This window comes from Leucoraja erinacea, chromosome 38, assembly GCF_028641065.1.
Source record: "Leucoraja erinacea ecotype New England chromosome 38, Leri_hhj_1, whole genome shotgun sequence".
NCBI classification, from domain to species: Eukaryota; Metazoa; Chordata; class Chondrichthyes; order Rajiformes; family Rajidae; genus Leucoraja; species Leucoraja erinaceus.
In genome coordinates, this window is record NC_073414.1 from 3,643,521 (window position 1) to 3,657,799 (window position 14,279).

The window sequence follows — 14,279 nt, forward strand, 5'->3', positions numbered from 1 at the left end:
GTTAGATGTGGCCCTTGTGGGCGTATGGAGAGAAGGCAGGTCTGAAGAAGGGTTTCGGCCCGAAACGTTGCCTATTTCCTTCGCTCCATAGATGCTGCTGCACCCGCTAAGTTTCTCCAGCTTTTTTGTGTACCTTCGATTTTCCAGTTCCTTCTTAAACAGGCAGGTATGGGATATTGTTTAAGAAGGAACTGCAGATGCTGGAGAATCGAAGGTTACACAAAAAAGCTGGAGAAACTCAGCGGGTGCAGCAGCATCTATGGAGCGAAGGAAATAGGCAACGTTTCGGGCCGAAACCCTTCTTCAGACTGATCGGGGGCGGGGGTATGGGATGGGATAAGAGATATTGATTTGTATGATCAGCCATGATCATATTGAATGGCGGTGCAGGCTCGAAGGGCCGAATGGCCTATTTCCTGCACCTATTTTCTATGTTTCTATTATACAGCAGCTGAATATTTTTGGAATCGACAGAAGGCGGTTGCAACATCAATATTAGAGCAGCCCTTTTGGGCCACGTGGCCTGTGTTTCACTATAAATTCTACTTGATATTAACCGACGTTGGAAATGTCAGCAATATTCAGACATTAAAAAAAAAAGTAAGGAGGCGTCTCCAATAACTGAAGGCTGGAAAATTGCAAGCAGCCATTGGGTGTCATTAGTGGCCCGGCTTGCTGGCTGTGTGCAGAATGGGTGTGTGGGTGCTGCCAATACGATGCCAGACTCGGCGTTGAGAAAGTAATCCATCCCTTCTGCACAGAGGTCTCCCGAGTGTGGAGGAGAAGCGTTATTTATATAAATAGCGAGTCTTTCCACCCCCACTTTCCCTTTGTACAGCCTCGTCAAACTCACGCTGGTTTACAGGCAGGGAAGGCAAAATAGCTTTCAGCTACTGAGCTGTGCAGTCATTGCACTCAGTTTGGAGGGGGTGGGGAGAGAAATCTCAATTAATGTAGGAAATTAAACGGGAGTTTTGAAATCTGGGTGGGTGGGAAAGCTCATTAATCTGCAGCTAACTAATCTGATGCTTGGTGTGGACTCCAGCCACGTCTCTTGAGTTGAGTTTTAAGTTTTGAGTTGCTGCAGTCTGGCAGCCGATCTGGCTCCAGCTTTAAGAGGGATTCAAAGCTGCACGAAACTCCACTCCTGCGGCTTGTGTGCTTGTCCGGGAGGTGTGGCGAAGCGTCACGAAACTTGTTTTGAATGGTTCGAAGACCGGACCAACGAGACTGGTGTAACATAATCCCTGTTACTGCGGGGAAAAAACATTGACCTCTATCTGCGCGGCTGAGTGGAGAGTATCAGGAAATGATTGTCTCCCGACAAAGTGGGCACCGAATGTCCTGCCCTGCTTGAAAAGAAAAAAAGTGTTCAAGAGAAAAGAAAAAAAGCTGGCCAGCTTCTTAAAGCCTGGAATTTTGAGAGGTGAGGGTTTAGATTTTAATTGAAAGTCGAGTTTTGTTTGGATGTTGTCGGGGAATGTATCTGTTTATGAGTCACTTATTGTATTGGAGAGGGTGCTGGTGGAAGCAGAATAGCATGGGCCCTGTGATGACTAGTGTGTGTGTGTTCAGAGTGTGTCGGCACCTTCATTGCACAGTTGTGCTGCTTTTTTAAATTAAATTGTCGCAGAGGGAGTTTGCCTCAGCAGGCTGTGTGTACGTGCGCGCAGTTAGTGGGTGAAATACGAGCTGGTCAGACCTTTTAAACTCAGCAGTCGAGGGATTATGAGAGAATTTGCAGAGGGATGTGCTCCCTTGCACATATAATCCTCTCGTACAGGCAAACGCTTCTCTCTCCCTCTTTCCCTCTCTCCTCCCCCCACCTCGACACACACTCTCCCTCCTCACACATGCACACTCCACACTCCCCTCCCTGCACCCATGGCCTCACCTCGGGCTAATCAATCATGAGAGGAATAGATTGGGTCGATGCACGGAGTCTCTTGCCCAGAGTAGGGGAATCGATGGCCAGAGGACATGGGTTTAAAGGGGAAAAGATTTAATAGGGATTTGAGGGCCACCTTTTTCCACACAGTGGGTGTAGCTGCCAGAGGAGGTAGTTGAGGCTGGGAATATCCCAACATTTAAGAAACAGTTAGACAGGTACATGGATAGGACAGGTTTGGAGGGATATGGACCAAGCGCAGGCAGGTGGGACTAGTGTGTAGCTAGGACATGTTAGCCGGTGTGGGCAAGTTGAGCTGAAGGGCCTGTTTCCACACTATATCACGATCACTTTGAGCTATTTTCTCCCCAAATTCTCTGTTTATGTTTTCTACTGGAATAATTCCTTTAATTACCACTGCTAGTTTCTTCCTGAGGGGCAGTGATTTATGCCGGCTTATAGTTCCCCACTCTGGTTACCCCAACATCATGTAGCTGTATGTGTGTGTGGATAGCATATTGCCCCAGGCTTATGGATGGGAAGGGTTGTACTCGGCTTGTACACGCTAGAATTTAGGAGATTGTGGGGGGATCTTATGGAAACTTACAAAATTCTTAAGGGGTTGGACAGGCTAAATGCAGGAAGATTGTTCCCGATGTTGGGGAAGTCCAGGACAAGGGGTCACAGCTTAAGGATAAGAGGGAAAATCCTTTAAGACCGAGATGAGAAAAACATTTTTCACACAGAGAGTGGTGAATCTCTGGAACTCTCTGCCACAGAAGGTAGTTGAGGCACCAGTTCATTGGCTATATTTAAGAGGGAGTTAGATGTGGCCCTTGTGGCTACAGGGATCAGGGGGTATGGAGAGAAGGCAGGTACAAGATACTGAGTTGGATGATCAGCCATGATCATATTGAATGATGGTGCAGGCCGAATGGCCTACTCCTGCACCTATTTTCTATGTATCTATGTAACAATGCCAAGTATATTCCAGTTACAACCTGGATCCAGACATGCACTTCATTTGGTTTCGCCAGAGGAAATATGAAGTCAGTTTATTGAGCAATCAATTTTCCAATACCTTGCTAACAAAGTTGCTGCCACTGAAGAAATGTCAGGCTGTTGTCTCGCCCGTGTGTGTGTGTGTATGTGTTGCCTTGTCTTTCTGGCTGGGCTTAGTGAAAAGATTGAATGGTTAAATACCTCTCTTTGCATCTCCTAGTCATCATTGTCAAATATATTCACTTTTTTTTTAAAGTGTTTGTCACAGATTGGAGATGGAAGCAAAATGCTGGAGTAACTCAGCGGGGCTTCCACCACTGGGCTATAGTGCAAAGTGTCTCCACTCCTCTTCCGTTCAGTCCCTTTAAGAACTTAAGCGGGAACCGAAATCAGGCAGCATCTCTGGGGGAGAGAAGCAATGGGTGATGTTTCGGGCCAAGTCCCTTCAGTTACTCCAGCATTTTGTCTCTGTGCATCAATCAGATCCTCTTGACTCAGCCGGGTGATTTGTCCACACAGCCTCAGCTGACTCTGACTCATTCCCAGCATTTCTAAATGTTTGAGTTCTAACCTGCCGATCATCCTACAATCTGTACTGTTCCCTGTCCCACTTAGGAAACCTGAACGGAAACCTCTGGAGACTTTACGGCCCACCCAAGGTTTCCGTGCGGTTCCCAGAGGTTTTTGTCAGTCTCCCTACCTGCAACCTCCGGGAACCAGACGGAAACCTTGGGTGGGGCGCAAAGTCTCCAGAGGTTTCCGTTCAGGTTTCCTAAGTGGGACAGGGGCATTAGTGTGCAGGGATCGCTGGCCGGTGTGTACTTGGTGGGCCGAAGGACCTGCTTCCGTGCTGTCTCTCTAAACTTAAAAACTAAATTTCTTCCCTCCACCTATATCCCATTCAATAGCTACACAATTCTGAACTTTTCAAAATTCACAAAATGCTGGAGTAACTCAGCGGGACAGGCAGCTTCTCAGGAGAGGAGCGGGTGACGTTTTGGGTCAGAAGACCCTTCTTCTGATTGATATCAGGGGAGTGGGCGGTACATAGATAAGGAAGTGTACAGATAATTGTAAGGTGTTAAAACAGGGCAAAGGGAATGGAGATCAAGGTGAATGTAGAATAGATCATTGTTAGATGGGAGAAGGTAATAACAAAGCAAATGGAGACAACATGTAGTCGGAGACAGTAAGACTGGTTGGAGAACTGGGAAAGGGGAGAGAGGGAAAGCAAGGGCAACTTGAAGTTAGAGAAGTCAATGTTCACACCGCTGGGGTGTAGGCTGCCCAAGCGATATATCAGGTGCTGTTCCTCCAATTTGCGCTGGGCCTCACTCTGACAATGGAGAGAGGTCAGTGTGGGAATGGGATTGGAGGGAGGGGGGGGGGGGGGGTAGAAGTGTTGAGCATCCGGGAGATCAGGTAGGACTGAACGTCAATTTTCACCAATACCATCGCCGAGCCTGTGCTTGGTCTCGCCGATATACAGGAGACCACACCTGGAACAGTGGCTACAGTAGATGAGGTTGGAGGTGATGCATGTGAACCTCTGCCTCACCTGGAAAGATAATTTTCAAAATTCACGTTCTGCTTATTTGTGTTACTATTTTTTCTATTTCTATTCTTCCTCTTTTGAAGACAATGTTTTATCAGGATATATATAGCAAATTACCCTGCAGTATTCTGAAAATGTACACAAAGTGCTGGAGTAACTCAGCAGGTCAGGCAACATCATCCATCCTTTTTCTCCAGAGATGTTTTGAGTAGGGACACTTCTGCAGACTGAAGCAGGGTCAACCATCCTTTTTCTCCAGAGAGGCTGCCTGACCCGCTGAGTTACTCCAGCACTTTGTGCCTATAATTTGGTTCTGCTACAGTGAACTCTCTCCAGTTTACATCTGATTCCAAGGTTTGCTGAAGTGTTTTTTTTTTGCAAGACTTCATATCATATTGTGCTGCACTTTTAAAGCTTGGACAGGCGATGATGAATGTGTTGGCACAAGTCTGTGATGCGAGGATTCCCTGCGTTCCAGTCAGCTCTACTATTTGAGAGTAACACGGTTTCTCTCTGTGTACAGTAGAAAACGTAACTATGTTGCTCGGCATAGAGGATGCAGGGGAGTCCCAGAAGAGGGACTGAGTGTATGATAGTGTTCCTCCTGGGTGCTGCTGTAACTCCAGTGACCCTGGATCCGCTGGCACCGGGAATGCACGTGATCGATGATTAAGTCGATGCAGCATTAAATGCAAACTTTCATCAGAATATGAGCTATTTAGGCATAGTATCAGACTTCTCTAACTTCAAGTAACCCTTGCTTTCCCTTCCTCTATCTCTATCCCTTCCCCTTCCCATTTCTCCGACTTGTCTTACTGTCTCCAACTACATTATAGACAATAGACACTAGGTGCAGGAGTAGGCCATTCAGCCCTTCGAGCCAGCACCAACATTCAATATGATAATGGCTGATCATCCACAATCAGTACCCCGTTCCTGCCTTCTCCCCATATCCCCTGACTCCGCTATTTTTAAGAGCTCTCTCTTGAAAGCATCCAGAGAACCTGCCTCCACCGCCCTCTGAGGCAGAGAATTCCACAGACTCACCACTCTCTTTGAGAAAAAGTGTTTCCTCCCACACTTACTGTCCAACTACATTATAGACACTAGGTGCAGGAGTAGGCCATTCGGCCCTTCGAGCCTGCACCGCCATTCAATATGATCAGATTTGTTCTTACCTTCTCCCAACTAACAATGATCTATTCTACTCTGTTCCTTGATCTCCATTTCCCCTGTCCTGTTTTCACACCTTACACTTCCTTATCTATGCACTTCCTTATCTATGTACCTCCCTCTCCCCTGATATCAGTCTGAAGGGGATGAGTGGCCCATTCCTTCCCTCCAGAGATGCTGCCCGTCCTGCTGAGTTACTCCAGCTTTTTGTGCCTTTCTACATATCTGCACCCAGGTGTAGGTGGGGAGCAGATTATAACAATCTGAGCGACTGCAAAATAGAACTGTGCGCTAATGATTTCTGGTAATTGCAAGCAGTCGTACCACTTTCCTTCAAGCGTTATTGGATTAATTCCATCAGACCCTGGTCACATAAATATTGCATTTTAATGAATATTTCATGACTGACCTAAATCTCCACTGAACTTTATGCAATCTCATTACTGGCTTCACCCCAATGCCATATTTTCAGTAGAGGAAACAGCTGACAAACTCATTTCATTTTTCCTACAGCAATTTTGTTGCCTTTTTCTTGCAGGACGGACCCAAAGAATGTTCTCCGCGGCGCTCCGTTTAATTTGTTTTTGCACTCCTCGTTTTATCCTGTGTAATCTTCTTTTAGCAATTAGCAATCTGCCATTTATTCACTTCCTTAATCTTTTAAATTAGTTTATCCCATCCACAACCTGCTTTGGGTTTATAAGGATACCGGCCCTTCGGTCCATCAAGGCAATGCTGACCATCGTTCATAGGCACAAAAAGCTGGATTAAAGGGCCTCTCTGCCGAGTTTGCCCTTGACTTGTACTCGCAGCATGGTCGTCACGAGGTCGTAGGTAGATCGTGATGCTAGTCGTAGGTACTCGTGGCATCAAGTAGGTCAGGGTGTTTTTTGAACATGATGAAAAATGTCCACGAGTAAAAAAGGTCGTGAATGTGGGACAGGCCCTTAACTCGGTGGGTCAGACAGCATCTTTGGAGAAAAAGAATAGGTGACGTTTTGGGTCGATACCCTTCCGACTGAGAGTCGGGGGGGGGGAGGGAAATGAGAAATCTAGATGGTGATAAAGAGAGATATAGAACAAATGAATTAAAGATGTGCAAAACATGTAACAATAATAAAGGAAACGGGCCATCGTTAGCTGTGAGCTAGGTGAAAATGAGTTACAGACAATGAAACTCACCAGGCCCATCGTTTGCACCAGTTCTATGTCATCAGACTCCTGTACCTCTGAGTTGGCAGGGCTGCTCTCCGGCAACATAATCTCAACGTTGACTGTAGAAAGGTTCAGTGTGAAAACACAATGCGCAGGCAGCAAGCTGGTCCGCTTGGTCACTTTGCCGAGCAGCGTTGAGACAAAACACTTCGCAAAGAAGGGGGAAGGCTCCCGGGATGCAGCGCAGAGCCGAGCGAATGGCGGTCTGAGGACAACCTGGCGGGGGGGTACCCGATGTGGGAGGGCTGCCGAGAAGAAAAAAGGATCCGGTGGGGTGGGTGAAGGGACATGATGTGGCAAGACCAAAAGAAAGGGGGGGGTGGACCTGGGGTGGAAGGGACATGATGTGGGGGGGGGGGGGGGGGGGGGGGGGGGGGGGGGGGGCTGCTGAGATCCTAGGGACCCTGTATGGAGGGGGGGGGGGGGGGGGGGGTGGCTGGCGTGGGGGAGGGGCTGCTGAGATCGGTACATGTGACAATAAAGTATCACTGAATTGGAAGGGATCCGTTCTCACTGCTTTCAGCTTGTCGTGTATTCTAACTCAGAGTCTGACCTCTGGTGCACCTTGCCCACACCCGGCACACATTGTCCCTTGCTTTTAGTATCTGAAGTGGATTGTCCACTTATGTGCACTATGTAAGGGGCCTGACTGTCTCATGAATAGATTTAATTCTTTAAAAACTTTAGTAACCGATTTCAAAAATTGAAAATGTGAAAATACATTTTTTATCTCTTTAGACGTGCTGGCAGAAAACTTCACGTACTGTCACAATAAAAGCACTGCCCCAAATATCGAGCATCTAGTCCCCCACACCAGGCACCAACCTTAATTCACGCTTCCCCTTTTAATATTCTTCAAAATGCAGATCTGTCTGCATCTTATGCAGATCTTATAGAAACGCATGAAATTCTTAAGGGATTGAACAGGCTAGATGCAGGAAAAATGTTCCCGATGTTGGGGGGAGTCCAGAACCAGGGGTCACAGTTTAAGAATAAGGGGTCTGACATTTAGGATTGAGATGAGGAGAAAAAAAATGTCATCCAGAGAGTTGTGAATCTGCGGAATTCTCTGCCACAGAAGGCAGTGGAGGCAGATTCACTGGATGTTTTCAAGAGAGAGTTGGATATAGCTCTTAGGGCTAACGGAATCCAGGGATATGGGAAGAAAACAGGAACAGGGTACTGATCCATGATCCAATATGATCATGGTACGGAGCACTGATCATATTGATTGGCGGTGCTGGCTCGAAGGGCCAAAAGGCTGACTCCTGCACCTATCTTTTATGTTTCCATCTGAAAAGAAAAGACTTTTACCACCTTTTGGATAGAGTAAAGGCTTCTTAATATGTTTAATCCGATGAAGAATACTGACCGGAAATGTCAAGTCAAGAGAGTTTGTCATGTGTCCCAGATAGTACAATGAAATTCTTGCTTTGCTTCAGCACAACAGAATATAGTAGGCATTGACTACAAAACAGATCAGTGTGTCCATATACCATTATATAAATATACACACATACGAATAAATAAACAGATAATGGGCTAGTAATGTACAGGTTACACAAAAAAGCTGGAGAAACTCAGCGGGTGCAGCAGCATCTATGGAGCAAAGGAAATAGGCAACGTTTCGGGCCGAAACCCTTCTTCAGACTAGTAATGTACAGGGTTTTGTTATGGAGTGTGGGAGGAAACCGAGGATCTCGGACAAAACCCTCGCTGGTCACGAGGCGAACGTACAAACTCTGCAAAGACAAGCGCCCGTAGTCAGGATCGAACCTGGGTCTCTGGTGCTGTAAGGCAGCAACTCTAGCACTATTGCACCGTGGCGCCTTAGTTATTCCACACTATATATACCTTGGGCATTTTAATTGTGTTTTCCCTCCAGCTGCTTTGACAGGGTATTAAGTTTGCTAGGCAGGTGCTGGGATACTCAGTGTTTGTTTCCATCCTGTCATATATGAATGCTCTATACTGCTCGTATGGGGAATGGCCACTACATTCCCTAATTTCTGTTTTTAAAGCACCCTGTAACTTCGGTTCTCATGGTGCTTTATTTAGCACAGTGACACTATATACTTGTGCCTTAGTACCTGGTCTAGAATTATATTATATCCATTGGAAATTCTAGTTCCCTTTCCACTCTGAGGTACTGTAATATATTTAATGCCTCTGCTAAATTATGGGAAATCGATGTTTGTATGATGAATGGCAATGGATATCTGTGCAAAGTGAATGCAGGCTTTTATTCGTGCCAGGGAGCGGAGGAATTGAAACTCTCCATGTCATTGCAGGTGTGGAGTGTGGGAGGAAACCGGAGCACCCGGGGAAAACCCACGCGGTCACGGGGAACGTACAAACGTCGCACAGACAGCACCCGTAGTCAGGATCAGACGCGTCTCTGGCGCTGTAAGGCAGCTAGTTTTAGTTTAGTTTAGTTTACAGATATAGTGCGGAAACAGGCCCTTCGGCCCACCGGGTCCGCGCCGACCAGCGATCCCCACACATTAACACCACCACACACAATGGACACCCACACACAGTGACACCCACACACATTCGTGCCACACACATCCACAATTGACAACTCTCCACACCCACACACACCACACAGTGTCCACAGGACACGCACACCCACACAACGGGGACACCCACCACACGCGCACACGGGGAACACACGCACATCCCACACACAGCACATCCACAGTCACACACATCCACACCCACACGCGTCTCTGGCGCTGTAACACAGCTAGTTTTAGTTTAGTTTACAGATACAGTGCGGAAACAGGCCCTTCGGCCCACCGGGTCCGCGCCGACCAGCGATCCCACACACACACACAACACCACCACACACACACACAGCCACACCAACACACAGACACACACACGCGCACACACACACACACACACACACACACACAACAATTTTTACATTTACCAAACCAATTAACCTACCAACCTGTATGTCTTTGGAGTGTGGGAGGAAACTGAAGATCTCGGAGAAAACCCACGCAGATCAGGGGGAGAACGTACAAACTCCGTACAGACAGCACTGGTAGTCGGAATCAAACTTGTGCCTCTGGTGCTGAAAGGCAGCTACTCTACCGCTGCACCACTATGCTGCCCCGGGCTAACAAATAAACCTTTCCCATCCATGTATTTTCAAAGCATTTATTGAAAGTGTTAGTATGTAATTCAAATGCACATATGTGTTTAATTAATATGATTTCCATAAACCTATTTAGTTTATTGTCACATGTACCGAGGTACAGTGAAAAGCTTTTGTTGCGTGCTAACCAGTCAGCAGAAAGACAACACATGATTACAATCGAGCCATTTACAATGTGCAGATGAGGGAATAATGTTTACAAGGCAAAGCTAGTAAGATCCGATCAAAGATAGTTCGAGGGTTACCAATGAGGTAGATAGTAGTTCAGGACCGCTCTCTGGTTGTGGTAGGATGGTTCAGTTGCTTGATAACAGCTGGGAAGAAACCGTCCCTGGATCTGGAGGTGTGTGTTTTCACACTTCTGTACCTCTTGCCTGATGAGAGAGGGGGGAGTGGCCTGACTGCTGGCTTTGCTAAGGCAGCCTGAGATATATATGGAGTCAGTGTGGGATTTTAGGTTTGAAATTATGCAATATTGCAATCCAGAAAATAGGCATTCATTCTTAGCATACTAGTGGCTATTGGAAAATAGAACTCCCAATACCTGCCATGTTAAATGTAGTTTTAGATATTTATTTCCCCATTTGTAGGATGTCAGGAATTCTGTGTCGGAAAGAACTGCAGATGTTGGTTTAAATCGAAGATAGACAAAAAAATGCTGGAGTGACTCAGCGGGACAGGCAGCATCTCTGGAGAGAAGGAATGGGTGACGTTTCGGGACCCGAAACGTCACCCATTCCTTCTCGCCAGAGATGCTGCCTGTCCCGCTGAGTCACTCCAGCATTTTGTGTCTAGTCAGGGATTCTAACACCTACTGCTGTAGCCCCTGTTGACCAGCGAGGAGAAATCTGCTGAGTTCCCATTTTTAAGCAAACAGTAATTGACATGGAAGCCGATGCGTTGATTGAAGGAGGGTTTTAATTAACTTTAATGAGCTGAAAAGTTGTATAATTCTGCTATTGGAGTCTCGGAGTGAAGTGTTTGCTGTTGTGGCTGTAGGGTAAATTTAAAACTATAAAAATCACCAAGGATTGCAGACTAGAAGCCCAAAAACTGAGTTTGAAACTGCCTTTGACTGTCCGACTGTGTTAAGAGTGTTTAACTGTTATACGTACCAAAGGCCCTACAGCGAGCAAGATAGTCCACTCGACGCAAAAGACCTAGTACGGTCATGGGCAGATTCATGGGTAATTTTCGGCCCCATTTCCGTAACCGGCTTCCGTCTCCGCACCAAAGATCCCGTAGCGGAGCAAAGATACTAGTGCAGAGACGGAAGCCGGTTACGGAAACATCCTCGTAAAAATCAAAGTTATTTGGTAAAAATCTTCTCATTTTCAGAATTATAATTTATTAACACAAACTGTTTCCCCGCAACGTTGATTACACTGCGGGTCGGGTCGGGTTACTGAAATGGATGAAAAAAAGGCCCACGTTCCGCTCCGTTGCGTACTACACGTCAGCCCATTGCATTTAGCAGGAGTGGTCTATCTTGCTCCGCTATAGGATCTTTGCTCTAAACCACAGTTGCAGTCACAGCACCCTTTTAAGGTGAAGGGGAAAAGCTTTAATAGGAATCTGAGGGGTAACTTTTACACACAGATCTTTGATACATACCAACATGGAAATTCTTTCTTGCAGCAGTTCGACAGGCCCGGAATTGCAAAACACACAGTTATATATAATCGTAAAAAATCAATTTGTGTTCAAACACATTGGGTCTTCATCAGTCAGGATATTGAGTATATCTGAAGAAGGGTCTCTGGATACTTTCAAGAGAGAGCTATATAGGGCTCTTAAAGATAGTGGAGTCTGGGTAGAAGGCAGGAACGGAGAGGGGGGGGGGGTGTTCTGATTGTGGATGATCAGCCATGATCACATTGAATGGCGGTGCTGGCTCGAAGGGCCAAATGGCCTACTCCTGCACTATTGTCTATTGTCTATTGGTCAAAGGTAAAATCATATTCCATCCACTCATCTGTTCATGAGCTAATCCTTTGATTGTGAGTGAATGTGTGTCCCCCTCCCCCCTTCACAGATGTTTTGAGAAGAGCTCTATGCTTTTATTTAAATCTAGATCGCATTGCTATGTGCTGACTACACAATGATGCTTAACTTTTTTTTATGCTGCAGTGCAGCTGGTTAATCTGGTTCCCATTGTTCGGTGAATTAATCCTGATTCTTGTCTGTCAAAATGGTGCTTTTCTGATTGTGCCGAGGACAATCTCCCTGATAACCCCGTTGTCTCTGGCCTCTCCTTCCAGGGCAGAATGTGCACTCGATTCAAAGGTGCTCGTGCTTGCGGCCCAAGTTAGTAACCGTGATTCACTGACTACCTGGGAAGGAATCCTCCTCGCTGCTCCTTTCAGACGCTGCAGTATTTTCAAGTCGCCGGATCGACCAAGAAGAGGTATTTATTTTCTCCCCTTGTGTACAACAAAATGATAATGTAGAATAGGGTTCACGTATTCATGAAGATACTGGCTTAAGATTTCTGGAATTCTTTAAAAAAAAAAATAAAAAAAAATTAACTGCAATGATAAATTTTACTGAATGGAGCTTTGATGACAAATTCTGCAGACTGCTGCCAGAGAGGTTCTCGCAAAAAAAAATTAGTGGGACGAGACTTAAGGTGAGAGGGATTTAAGAGGGACATCAGGAGCAACTGTTTCCACTCAAAGGGTAGTCCATGTCTGAAATATGTTGCGATATAGGAACAGATGAAATGGTGACATTTAAAAGACATTTTGACAGATATATGGATGGGAAGCGTTTAGAGAGCAAAGGGCTAAATGCAGATCAATTGGACAAGCCCACTATGCCAACTTGTTGACCGTGGACAAGCTGGGCCAAAGGGTCTGTTTCAGTGGCGTACAGCTTGTTGTTGCCATAACTCTGCCCATTGTAGTGTTTAAGAAGGAACTGCAGATGCTGGAAAAATCGAAGGTAGACAAAAATGCTGGAGAAACTTAGCGGGTGAGGCAGCATCTATGGAGCGAAGGATAGGTGATGTTTCACCTAGGTTACAGAGAAAGCATGAACAAGATAGGTCTTTATTCCTTGGAGCGCAGAAGGTTAAGGGGGGACTTAATAGAGGTCTTTAAAATGATGAGAGGGATAGACAGAGTTGACGTGGATAAGCTTTTCCCATTGAGAGTAGGGAAGATTCAAACAAGAGGACATGATTTGAGAATTAAGGGACAAAAGTTTAGGGGTAACATGAGGGGGAACTTCATTACTCAGAGAGTGGTAGCTGTGTGTGGAATGAGCTTCCAGTGGAAGTGGTGGAGGCAGGTTCGATTCTATCATTTAAAAATAAATTGGATAGGTATATGGACAGTAAAGGAATGGAGGGTTATGGTCTGAGTGCAGGTAGATGGGACTAGGGGAGAATAAGTGTTCGGCATGGACTAGAAGGGCAGAGATGGCCTGTTTCCGTACTGTAATTGTTATATGATTATATGGGTCTTCATTTCGGTATTCCTTCGCTCCATAGATGCTGCCTCACCCGCTGAGTTTCTCCAGCATTTTTGTCTAATCTCAAAAATATATATTTTTTGTCCTTTGCTTTGTTTTGTTTTTTAAACCTCTTGTTGCTGCTCTTCAAATATAAATGCTTCTTTCCTCTTTGAACATGATGTTGTTGGGTTAGAAACATAACATAGAAATGGGCAGGAGTAGGCCATTCGGCCCTTCGAGCCTGCACCGCCATCAATGGGGCATGGTGATTCATCTTCCACCTGCCTCTCTCCATACCCCCTGATCCCCTTAGTCACAAGGGCCACATCTAACTCCCTCTTGAATATAGCCAATGAACTGGCCTCAACTACCCTCTGTGGCAGAGAGTTCCAGAGATTCACCACTCTGTGTGAAAAAAGTTCTTCTCACTAAGGATTTCCTCCTTATCCTTAAGCTGTGACCCCTTGTCCTGGACTTCCCTAACATCGGGAACAATCTTCCTGCATCTAGCCTGTCCAACCCCTTAAGAATTTTGTAAGTTTCTATAAGATCCCCTCTCAATCTCCTAAATTCTAGAGAGTATAAACCAAGTCTATCCAGTCTTTCTTCATAAGACAGTCCTGACATCCCAGGAATCAGTCTTGTGAACCGTCTCTGCACTCCCTCTATGTATAATGTCTTTCCTCAACAAATGGGACCTAATGGGTGTAGGATAGTCCAGGTAATGTTTCACCAAGACCAGAGAAATGGCCCATTTAGCCCATCTTCATCCCGCCACCTTGCCCAGTCCAAGGCTGTCTATTTTTAACAGCAAGAGTTAA

General features: G+C 45.9%; 1 protein-coding gene across 1 annotated transcript in view; it reads left to right on the forward strand.

Annotated features, from left to right (window-relative positions):
• The first annotated feature begins 373 nt into the window (after positions 1–373).
• Positions 374–14,279, forward strand: part of pak4 (p21 protein (Cdc42/Rac)-activated kinase 4) — a 50,737-nt gene continuing 36,831 nt past the window's right edge. The window contains exons 1-2 of the mRNA XM_055663644.1: positions 374–1,426; positions 12,264–12,409. The gene's annotated coding sequence lies outside the window, so the exon portion shown is untranslated. The remainder of the gene's footprint in view (positions 1,427–12,263; positions 12,410–14,279) is intronic.